The sequence below is a fragment of the Lutra lutra genome, chromosome 2 (assembly GCF_902655055.1).
Source record: "Lutra lutra chromosome 2, mLutLut1.2, whole genome shotgun sequence".
Lineage (NCBI taxonomy): Eukaryota > Metazoa > Chordata > Mammalia > Carnivora > Mustelidae > Lutra > Lutra lutra.
In genome coordinates, this window is record NC_062279.1 from 65600727 (window position 1) to 65613301 (window position 12575).

The following is a 12575-nucleotide window of genomic DNA, read 5'->3' on the forward strand; positions in this document are numbered from 1 at the left end:
ATTTTTCCACCTTTGAAGAAAGATGAAAAATGTACATATAAAACCAAGCCAGAATAATGAAAATAATTACTCCAAGAACACATCCTAGTGAAGTTGAAAAATACCAAGAACAAATAGAGAATCTTATACCCTTTGAGGAAAATAAAAATATTACCTACAAAGGAATGACAGACCTAGAACAGTGATCTCATCAGCAAGAATAAAAGATAGAAGACAGAATAAAATCTTCTAAGTACTGAAGGAAAATAACTTCCAATTTCACATTCTAGATTAAGCTGAAATACCACTCAAAGGAAAGAGAAGTGAAGATATTTTCAGATATTCAACACATAACAGAATTTACTACCCATAGGACCTTATTGGAGAAACTATTAATGGGTACAATTTAGCAAGAATAAAAGTTAATCCAGAAAGAAAAATACCACAAACATTAACAAAATATTTGCCATAAAAATTATTTTTTAGGTCAAAATATGTGCAAATCTAGAATTCTAAAAGTAAATTCTAGACAATGAAGAGTTAAACTTACTAAATGTTATTTCTCATGCAGGGGAATAGAAGTAATGAAAACTTTAGACTCTGAAAGAAAAAATGTATTTGAGTATATATGTTAATATTTGTAAAGGCAATAAGCCAGTAATAAAACAAATTGATCAATCTAACAGAAGGCAAATAGGAGAAAAATCAACAAAGGAAAAGCATAATAAATGGAAAGCACAAAATGTTGGAGATAATTCCAAATTCAACAGTCTAAAATGATGTGAGTTTTTAAAAATCATATCATAGCTTTGAATTACTATAATAATCTAAATTCATTAAGTTAAAGATTAAAAATTAAAATTACAAAATATTTACAATGAATACCATAGAAATATTATATATCAAACCCAATAGATAGAGCTAAAGTATTGGTTAGATAGAAATTTTAGACAAATGCAATTATTCTAAATACAAGAGGTATTAAAAACAAATTAGCTACAGGAGCTATTAAAAGAAAAACAGATTACATGTAAGAAGGCAGAGATAAGGAAATAAAAGAGACAAGGGCAGACAATAATGAAATAAAAAATATATATATAATCACAAAAGTAATAGAATGTTTCTTAAAAAGACTAATAACCTCTAGCAAGGTTGATGTGGACACTTTACATTACTTTAATTTATTTAATCCTCACAGAAATCCTATGTGGTATTATTAAGAGTTGGTACAAATAAACATTAATATAGAAAGGAAAGGAAGAATATGACCATAAATGCAACAGATATTTTACAAATAGTAACAAATTCTGAAGACAACTTTTTGCCAGGACATTGCAAATTTGTCAATGTCAATTACCAAAAGTAACTTACAAAAAACAAAAACAAAACAAAAAAACGCCACCTAATACCTATTTTAAAAAATGAAATGGGCAGTCTACAATTTCTCCCTCAAAAAAGCTATTAGTAAGCTGAGGCTATTTTATTTTATTATTTTATTTTATTTTATTGAGTGAGAGAGACAGAGAGAGCACAACAGGAGGGAAGGGCAGAGGGAGATGGAAAAGCAGGTTCCCTACTGAGCAGAGAGCCAGATGCCGGTAGGAATCCCAGGACCCCAGCATCATGACCCAAGCCAAAGGTAGATGTCCAAGGAACTGAGCCACCCAGATGCCCCTTGAGGCAATTTTATAGAATCATTTTATTAATTTCAAATCCTATCTCATATAAAAAGTTTCACATAATAGAATTAGGGGGTGGTTAACAAATTAATGTCAGGAAGCTAATGCAACTTTGAAAATAAGACCTTACGGAGAATTCAAGAAAATCCAAAATTACAAATAGTCACATGTGGTAACATAGATGAAAAATTCCTAAATACAATTTTTATAAATTAAATCCAGCAGTGTTTAATAAGTACCTTATAACCAAGGAGGATTTCTTGTAGGAACTCAAGAATGATTTAACTTCAGAAACTAATGCAGGGGTACCTGGGTTGCTCCGTCAGTTGAATGCCCCATTCTTGCTTTCCACTCAGGTGATGATCTCAGAGTCATGAGATTTAGCTCTATGTCATGCTCTGCATTGGCCATGGAGCCTGCTTGGGATTCTCTCTCACTCTCCCTCTGCCCCTTCCCCCTCTTGTGTACATGCATGATCTCTGTCTAAAATAAAAGGGAAAAAGGAAATACAGCAATGTAATTCACATAGCAACATTAACATGACAAATGAAAAACTACATAAGGAAAAAAATACATATATAGAGTAAATTTTAAGAAATATGCTTATTCATCATGAATAAGTAGTGTGGTCCACTCTCAGTCATCATTCATCATTATTCATCATTGTACTAAAGTTCCTAGCCAAGGAAAGGCTGGCAGAAAAATAAATAAATGCATAAAGACTGGTAAAGAATAAATAAAACAAAGATGCCTGGGTGGCTCAGTCAGTTAAGCATATGCCTTCAGCTCAGGTCATGATCCCAGGAGTCCTGCATCAGGCTCCTTGCTCAGTTAGGAGTCTTCTCTCTCTCCCTCTGCCTGACACTTCCCCTGCTTGTGCTCTCTCTCTCTCTGGCAAATAAATAAATAAAACCTTAAAAATAACAACAAAAAGAATAAATAAAACAATTATTTGTATAGAGCACATTTATCAATAAAAAAGGATTGTATGATAATTTCTAAACAAAGATTTAGAGCTCACAATAAGGTTCAGCAAGGTTCTTAGATACGTTATATATAAAAAATAAAAAATATGTGCATGTTTTACTGTATTCAATATATATTTTATTATATATTTTTTAATTTTATAAAAATATATTTTTATCCCCAGGGGTACAGGTCTGCGAATCGCCAGGTTTACACACTTCACAGCACTCACCATAGCACATACCCTCCCCAATATCCATAACCTCACCCCCCCTCTCCCAACGCCCCTCCCCCCATCAACCCTCAGTTTGTTTTGTGAGATTAAGAGTCACTTATGGTTTGTCTCCCTCCCAATCCCATCTTGTTTCATTTATTCTTCTCCTACCCCCTCAACCCCCCATGTTGCATCTCCTCTCTCCCTCATATCAGGGAGATCATATGATAGTTGTCTTTCTCCAATTAACTTATTTCGCTAAGCATGATACCCTCTAGTTCCATCCACGTCGTCGCAAATGGCAAGATTTCATTTCTTTTGAAGGCTGCATAGTATTCCATTGTGTATATATACCATATCTTCTTTATCCATTAGTCTGTTGATGGACATCTAGGTTCTTTCCATAGTTTGGCTATTGTAGACATTGCTGCTATAAACATTCGGGTGCACGTGCCCCTTCGGATCACTACGTTTGTATCTTTAGGGTAAATACCCAGCAGTGCAATTGCTGGGTCATAGGGTAGTTCTATATTCAACATTTTGAGGAACCTCCATGCTGTTTTCCAGAGTGGTTGCACCAGCTTGCATTCCCACCAACAGTGTAGGAGGGTTCCCCTTTCTCCGCATCCTCACGAGCATCTGTCATTTCCTGACTTGTTCATTTTAGCCATTCTGACTGGTGTGAGGTGATATCTCATGGTGGTTTTGATTTGTATTTCCCTGATGCCGAGTGATGTGGAGCACTTTTTCATGTGTCTGTTGGCCATCTGGATGTCTTCTTTGCAGAAATGTCTGTTCATGTCCTCTGCCCATTTCTTGATTGGATTATTTGTTCTTTGGGTGTTGAGTTTGCTAAGTTCTTTATAGATTTTGGATACTAGCCCTTTATCTGATATGTCATTTGCAAATATCTTCTCCCATTCTGTCAGTTGTCTTTTGGTTTTGTTCACTGTTTCCTTTGCTGTGCAAAAGCTTTTGATCTTGATAAAATCCCAATAGTTCATTTTTGCCCTTGCTTCCCTTGCCTTTGGTGATGTTCCTAGGAAGATGTTGCTGCGGCTGAGGTCTAAGAGGTTGTTGCCTGTGTTCTCCTCAAGGATTTTGATGGATTCCTTTCTCACATTGAGATCCTTCATCCATTTTGAGTCTATTTTCGTGTGTGGTGTAAGGAAATGATCCAATTTCATTTTTGTGCATGTGGCTGTCCAATTTTCCCAACACCATTTATTGAAGAGGCTGTCTTTTTTCCAGTGGACATTCTTTCCTGCTTTGTCGAAGATGAGTTGACCATAGAGTTGAGGGTCTACTTCTGGGCTCTCTATTCTGTGCCATTGATCTATGTGTCTGTTTTTGTGCCAGTACCATGCTGTCTTGATGATGACAGCTTTGTAATAGAGCTTGAAGTCTGGAATTGTGATGCCCCCAACTTTGGCTTTCCTTCAATATTCCTTTGGCTATTCGAGGTCTTTTCTGGTTCCATATAAATTTTAGGATTATTTGTTCCATTTCTTTGAAAAAAATGGATGGTACTTTGATAGGAATTGCATTAAATGTGTAGATTGCTTTAGGTAGCATAGACATTTTCACAATATTTATTCTTCCAATCCAGGAGCATGGAACATTTTTCCATTTCTTTGTGTCTTCCTCAATTTCTTTATGAGTACTTTATAGTTTTCTGAGTATAGATTCTTAGTCTCTTTGGTTAGGTTTATTCCTAGGTATCTTATAGTTTTGGGTGCAATTGTAAATGGGATGGACTCCTTAATTTCTCTTTCTTCTGTCTTGTTGTTGGTGTAGAGAAATGCAACTGATTTCTGTGCATTGATTTTATATCCTGACACTTTACTGAATTCCTGTACAAGTTCTAGCAGTTTTGGAGTGGAGTCTTTTGGGTTTTCCACATAGAGTATCATATCATCTGCGAAGAGTGATAGTTTGACTTCTTCTTTGCCGATTTGAGTGTCTTTAATTTCCTTTTGTTGTCTTGATTGCTAAGGCTCGGACTTCTAGTACTATGTTGAATAGCAGTGGTGATAACGGACATCCCTGCCGTGTTCCTGACCTTAGCGGAAAAGCTATCAGTTTTTCTCCATTGAGAATGATATTTGCCGTGGGTTTTTCATAGATGGCTTTGATAATATTGAGGTATGTGCCCTCTATCCCTACACTTTGAAGAGTTTTGATCAGGAAGGGATGCTGTACTTTGTCAAATGCTTTTTCAGCATCTATGGAGAGTATCATATGGTTCTTGTTCTTTCTTTTAGTAATGTGTTGTATCACATTGATTGATTTGCGGATGTTGAACCAGCCTTGCAACCCTGGAATAAATCCCACTTGGTCGTGGTGAATAATCCTTTTAATGTACTGTTGAATCCTATTGGCTAGTATTTTGGCGAGAATTTTTGCATCTGTGTTCATCAAGGATATTGGTCTGTAGTTCTCTTTTTTGATGGGATCCTTGTCTGGTTTTGGGATCAAGGTGATGCTGGCCTCATAAAATGAGTTTGGAAGTTTTCCTTCCATTTCTATTTTTTGGAACAGTTTCAGGAGAATAGGAATTAGTTCTTCTTTAAATGTTTGGTAGAATTCCCCCGGGAAGCCATCTGGCCCTGGGCTTTTGTTTGTTTGGAGATTTTTGATGACTGTTTCAATCTCCTTACTGGTTATGGGTCTGTTCAGGCTTTCTATTTCTTCCTGGTTCAGTTGTGGTAGTTTATATGTCTCTAGGAATGCATCCATTTCTTCCAGATTGTCAAATTTGTTGGCGTAGAGTTGCTCATAGTATGTTCTTATAAGTGTCTGTATTTATTTGGTGTTTGTTGTGATCTCTCCTCTTTCATTCATGATTTTATTTATTTGGGTCCTTTCTCTTTTCTTTTTGATAAGTCTGGCCAGGGGTTTATCAATCTTATTAATTCTTTCAAAGAACCAGCTCCTAGTTTCATTGATTTGTTCTATTGGTTTTTTTTGGTTTCTATTTCATTGATTTCTGCTCTGATCTTTATGATTTCTCTTCTCCTGCTGGGTTTAGGGTTTCTTTCTTGTTCTTTCTCCAGCTCCCTTAGGTGTAGGGTTAGGTTGTGTACCTGAGACCTTTCTTGTTTCTTGAGAAAGGCTTGTACCGCTATATATTTTGCTCTCAGGACTGCCTTTGTTGTGTCCCACAGATTCTGAACCGTTGTGTTTTCATTATCATTTGTTTCCATGAATTTTTTCAATTCTTCTTTAATTTCCTGGTTGACCCATTCATTCTTTAGAAGGATGGTGTTTTAGTCTCCATGTATTTGGGTTCTTTCCAAATTTCCTCTTGTGATTGAGTTCTAGCTTCAGAGCATTGTGGTCTGAAAATATGCAGGGAATGATCCCAATCTTTTGATACCGGTTAAGACTTGATTTAGGACCAAGAATGTGATCTATTCCGGAGAATGTTCCATGTGCACTAGAGAAGAATGTGTATTCTGTTGCTTTGGGATGAAAAGTTCTGAATATATCTGTGATGTCCATCTGGTCCAGTGTGCCATTTAAGGCCTTGATTTCCTTGTTGATCTTTTGCTTGGATGATCTGTCCATTTCAGTGAGGGGAGTGTTAAAATCCCCTACTATTATTGTATTATTGTCGATGTGTTTCTTTGATTTTGTTATTAATTGGTTTATATAGTTGGCTGCTCCCACGTTAGGGGCATAGATATTTAAAATTGTTAGATCTTCTTGTTGGACAGTTCCTTTGAGTATGATATAGTGTCCTTCCTCATCTCTTATTATAGTCTTTGGCTTAAAATCTAATTGATCTGATATAAGGATTGCCACTCCTGCTTTCTTCTGATGTCCATTAGCATGGTAAATTCTTTTCCACCCCCTCACTTTAAACCTGGAGGTGTCTTCGGGTTTAAGATGAGTTTCTTGTAGGCAACATATAGATGGGTTTTGTTTTTTTATCCATTCTGATACCCTGTGTCTTTTGATTGGGCCATTTAGCCCATTAACATTCAGGGTAAGTATTGAGAGATATGAATTTAGTGCTATTGTATTGCCTGTAAGGTGACTGTTATTGTATATTGTCTCTGTTTCTTTCTGATCTACTTCTTTTAGGGTCTCTCTGCTTAGAGGACCCCTTTCAATATTTCCTGTAGAGCTGGTTTGGTATTTGCAAATTCTTTCAGTTTTTGTTTGTCTTGGAAGCTTTTAATCTCTCCTTCTATTTTCAATGATAGCCTAGCTGGATATAGTATTCTTGGCTGCATGTTTTTCTCATTTAGTACTCTGAATATATCATGCCAGCTCTTTCTGGCCTGCCAGGTCTCTGTGGATAAGTCTGCTGCCAATCTAATATTTTTACCATTGTAAGTTACAGACTTCTTTTCCCGGGCTGTTTTCAGGATCTTCTCTTTGTCACTAAGACTTGTCAATTTTACTATTAGGTGACGGGGTGTGGACCTATTCTTATTGATTTTGAGGGGGGTTCTCTGAACCTCCTGGATTTTGATGCTTGTGCCCTTTGCCATATTGGGGAAATTCTCTCCAATAATTCTCTCCAACATACCTTCTGCTCCCCTCTCTGTTTCCTCTTCTTCTGGAATCCCAATTATTCTAATGTTGTTTTGTCTTATGGTTTCACTTATCTCTCAAATTCTCCCCTCGTGATCCAGTAGCTGTTTGTCCCTCTTTTGCTAAGCTTCTTTATTCTCTGTCATTTGGTCTTCTATATCGCTAATTCTTTCTTCTGCCTCATTTATCCTAGCAGTGAGAGCCTCCATTTTTGACTGCACCTCATTAATAGCTTTTTTTATTTCAACTTGGTTAGATTTTAGTTCTTTTATTTCCCCAGAAAGGGCTTTTATATCTCCCGAGAGGGTTGCTTTAATATCTTCCATGCCTTTTTCAAGCCCGGCTAGAACCTTGAGAATCGTCATTCTGAACTCTATATCTGACATATTACCAATGTCTGTATTGATTAGGTCCCTAGCCTTTGGTACTGCTTCTTGTTCTTTTTTTTGTTGTGAATTTTTCCGCCTTGTCATTTTGTCCAGATAAGAGTATATGAAGGAGCAAGTAAAATACTAAAAGGGTGGCAACAACCCCAGGAAAATATGTTTTAGCCAAATCAGAAGAGATCCCAAATCATGAGGGGGGAGAAAGGGGATAAAAAGGGGATCAGAAAGAAAAAAGGAAAAAAAAAAGATACTATTAAAAAAAGAAAGCTGATAAAGAAAAAATATAAAAAGAGGAAAAAATATATATATATTAGATAAACTATTTTAAAAACCTTAAAAAAGAAAATGGTAAAAGTTAAAAAAATTTAGCAGAAGAAGAGAAAAAGAAAAAAAAATTGAAAAAGAAAAAAAAATTAAATTAACTGCAAGGCTAAAAAATCATGGGGAGAAAGCCATGAGTTCCGTGCTTTGCTTTCTTCTCCTCTGGAATTCCGCTGCTCTCCTTGGTATTGAAACTGCACTCCTTGGTAGGTGAACTTGGTCCTGGCTGGGTTTCTCGTTGCTCTTCTGGGGGAGGGGCCTGTTGTAGTGATTCTCAAGCGTCTTTGCCCCAGGCGGAGTTGCACCGCCCTTACCTGGGGCCGGGCTGAGTAATCCGCTCGGGTTTGCTGGGTTTGCTTTCGGGAGCTTTTGTTCCCTGAGCGCTTTCCGTAGAGTTCCGGAGGGCAGGAATGAAGATGGCGGCCTCCCGGTCTCCGGCCCGGAGGAGCCGAGAGCCCGGGGCCCCACTCCTCAGTGCGCCCTCAGAGAACAGCGCCCAATGACTCCCATCACCCTGGCCTCCGGCCACGCTCCGAGCTGACCGAGCCTGTGACCGGTTCAAGGCAACCTAGAGCTGAGAGTCACTCCTCTGTTCTGTCTCTGTAGCTGGCTTCCCCGTTCTAATACCGGTAAGCTCTGTGACACTCAGACACCCCCCATCCTTCTGCGACCCTGCGGGACCTGAGGCCGCGCTGACCCCGCCTGGGCTTCACCCCAGTTAAGCCTCTGGAGCTATGTCCCTCAGCGGAACAGGCTTTTAAAAGTCCTGATTTTGTGCTCCATTGCTCCACCGCTCGCCGGGAGCTGGCCCCTCCCCCTGCGGTCTATCTTCCCGTCGCTTTGGATTCACTTCTCCGCCAGTCCTACCTTTCAGATAGTGATTATTTTCTGTTTCTAGAATTGCTGTTCTTCTCTTCAATCTCCCGTTGTATTTGTAGGTGTTTGCAATCTTTAGATAAGCTATTTAGCTGATCTCCCACTACTCGAAGTAGTCTCAGCCTGCTACTTCTCCGCCATCTTGACTCCTCCACTATATTCAATATATAAAATAAATACAAATAACCAATGAAATGATACTGATTATAATAGCAACAAAATTATAAGGTGCCTAGCAAAACATCTAACAAAAGTATGTAGGCTCATATTATTTCCTACAGCCACCTTAACAAAGTAACATAAACTACATAGCTCAAAATAATAGAAACTCTCAAGGATCTGGACCCTAAAGGTCTGAAATCATGATATTGGCAGGGCCATACATACTCTCTTTAAACTCTCAAAGGGAGGATTCTTTGCTTCTTCCAGCTTCTGGTCGCCTGGGATGTTCTGTGTTTGTGCTGCACACCTCCAATCTCTGCCTCCATTTACATATGGTGCTTCCCCTACATATCTGTGTCTTCGCATGGCTGTCTTCTTATAAGAACAATCATACTGAATTACTGTACCAATCTATTCCTTTATGACTTTAACTAATTATATCTGTAATGACCCTATTTCCAGGTAAGATCACATTTTGGGTGCTTAAAAAATATGAAGTTAAGGGATGTCTGATTGGCTCAGTTGGTTAAGCATCGGACTCTTGATTTCAACCTGGGTCATGACCTTTTGGGTTGTGGGATTGAGCCCCACATTGGGCTCGGTGCTTAGCGGAGGGTCTGCTTAAAGATTCACTCCTTCTGAACCCCCTTCCCCGTCAAATAAATAAATGTATCTTTTTAAAAAAGAAAATAAGAAGTTAAGATTAAGGGGTTAAGATTTCAACAAATATTTGCAGGGGACACAATTCAACTCATAACAATCCCCAAATTCAAACTATTTTTTTTAAGATTTATTTATTTACTTGAGAGATAGAGAGTGATGGGAAGAGCAGAGGGAGAGGGAGAGACAGTATCTTCAAGCACACTCCCCACAGAGCAGGGAGCCCAATGTGGGGCTGGATCCCAGGATCCTGAGATCATCACCTGAGCCGAAATCAAGAGTCAATTGCTTAACTGACTGAGCCACTCAACGCCCCTCAAGCTATTTTTTAAGGACATAGAAGACCTACATCTAAGACACAAATACAAAGACCATTAGGACTACCTGGCTTCAAATGGACTGTCAATTTTCCTGATTACTTAGCTCAGCAAGTAAAACTGCATGCCATGGGGAGCAGTGAGAAGAGGATGTAAATTGGGGCTTTTGACAGGATTTAGGGGCTTATGTTGGTGATTTGGGAGAGACCTAAAGGACCTGAGGGTTTGGTCTGGACTGGATGATGTCAGAAAGTAGAGCTAATTACTTGGGGATTGTGGGTTAATGGAGATCTTAACTTTATCTAAGAGGTATGAGAAACAAAGAAATAATTTTATAACCGGCAAATAAGCAACATTCACAGGTTATCTGGGAAGGGAATGTTAGGTCATCTTTACGGTATGTATGGCATCCTTATTTTTGTCTGTGTCATTAGGTAATTGCCTTGTTTTAGTCTTGCTCCACAATAAGCTCAGTGACTTCATGTGATGAGGTTGTGATTTCATGTGATGAGGTTCTGTGACTTATTTGCCACCATCCAGCTGCCACAAGGCAGTCACCAGCTGACAGTTATTTTAAGGGTCTTTCCTCCATCTCACCTGAACTAGTACCATGATTATGAATGAGAATATTATAAAGGTGTCAATTCTACTCAAATAATTGATGAAATCACTTTGTAGAGTAAATAGACACAGTAAGGAGGACGGTGGCAAATTGAAAAGTGCATGCTCTTGGCTAAAAAGCATTAGCATTTTTCAAAAGGACAAACAATTCATCCTTGGAACTGATTCAGTCTCCATTTTATAATTAAGATGACCACACTTTCTAGTTTGCTCAGAACAGTGCTGACTGACACCTAATGTTTCAGCTTCCAATCCAGTTAGCATTTTCCCCAGATTTTTCATTTTTTTACTGAAGTATTCATTTTAATAATTACATTAAAAATAAACCAGAATTAGTGTGGTAAAGCTCCCCTGTGCACTTTCAACTTCTGTCATAGTAATCATCTAGCAGTATGTGATGTTTACGAGCAGTGAATAGTCTTATTCAGTATGAAGTTAATTCAGGAAATCAGTCTTCAATGACCCATCTCTCTTTTCCAAACCCTTTTCATAAATAATACAATTTACATTTCCCTTCAAGGACAAAATGCAGAGTATTCCCTGATAAAGCAAAGTGTGTGCTAACAATAGCAGCAAGAGACAACAACTACTTTTGGTATGCAGTTACAGTAGAGAAAGGTTTTTTTTGTTTTTTTTTTTTTTTGGTAGGGGAGGGGTTTGAGTATATTTTTATTTACTAAGGATGCTCATAAGGGTGGAAGCTGTTACCATTAGTCTTAGAAATAGAAATGTAAATTAAACTCACTCGATTATTTTTAGCAATATCCTGGCTTCTAGTAGTATTTTCCCAGCCTTATTGAGGTATAATTGACAACTAGAATTGTCATGTATTTAAAGTGTACAAAGTGATGATTTGACATACGCACACATTGTGAAAGATTTCCTGCAATTGGGCAGGGGATGTATTTGATGCCACTGCCCCACCTGGTTACGTGGTATACCAGACAGTTGTGCTCTAGCCCCCGTCAGGGTTTCCAAGATGCACTGAATTTCCAGACCTTGAGTCAGTGGAGTCAGGAAGAAATATGGCAAATTATAGGTTAGGTGTATATGAAATGAGTATAGGAAATGGAGACTGAGCAGTCAACAATAAAAAGCAAAGAGTGGCTTTATAATTTATGCTTTTTTTGGTAGCATATGTTTTCTTCCATTTATTTATTCAATCATTTATGTATTATTATGGACTCACAGAGTTTTTTTTTTTTTTAACCTTAGGGTTAAAATTCAATATTATTATTAAAGCTTATTGTAGAATTTAGAATTTTTTATTCTAAAACATTACACTTTGCTTATTTGTAACTTCCTAGAAAGTGAGAAACTTAACTCATTATCTACAATGTATTTACTTCTTTGTTCATGCCTAGTATACCTGTAAAGTAGTTGTTAACCCATATCTTATATGGTAACATTTTGCAACAAATATTTTTTAATAGCCATCAACTCAAGAAATCTTTAACATCCCATTAAAAATTAAGGACTGAGGGGTGCCTGGGTGGCTCAGTCAGTTAGGCATCTGTATTCAGCTCAGGTCATGATCCCAATGTCCTGGGATCTAGTCGTGAATCAGGCTTCTTGCTCAGTAGGGAGCCTGCTTCTTCCTCTCCCTCTGCACTCCCCTTGCTTGTGCTCTCTCTCTCACTATCTTTCTCTCACTCTCCCTCTCTCTGTGTGTCAAATAGATGACCCCAAAGACAAAGGAAACAAAAGCAAAAATGAACTTTTGGGGCTTCATCAAGATCAAAAGCTTCTGCACAGCAAAGGAAACAGTCAACAAAACAAAGACGCAACCCATGGAATGAGAGATGTTCACAAATGACACTACAGACAAAAGGCTGATATCCAAGATCTA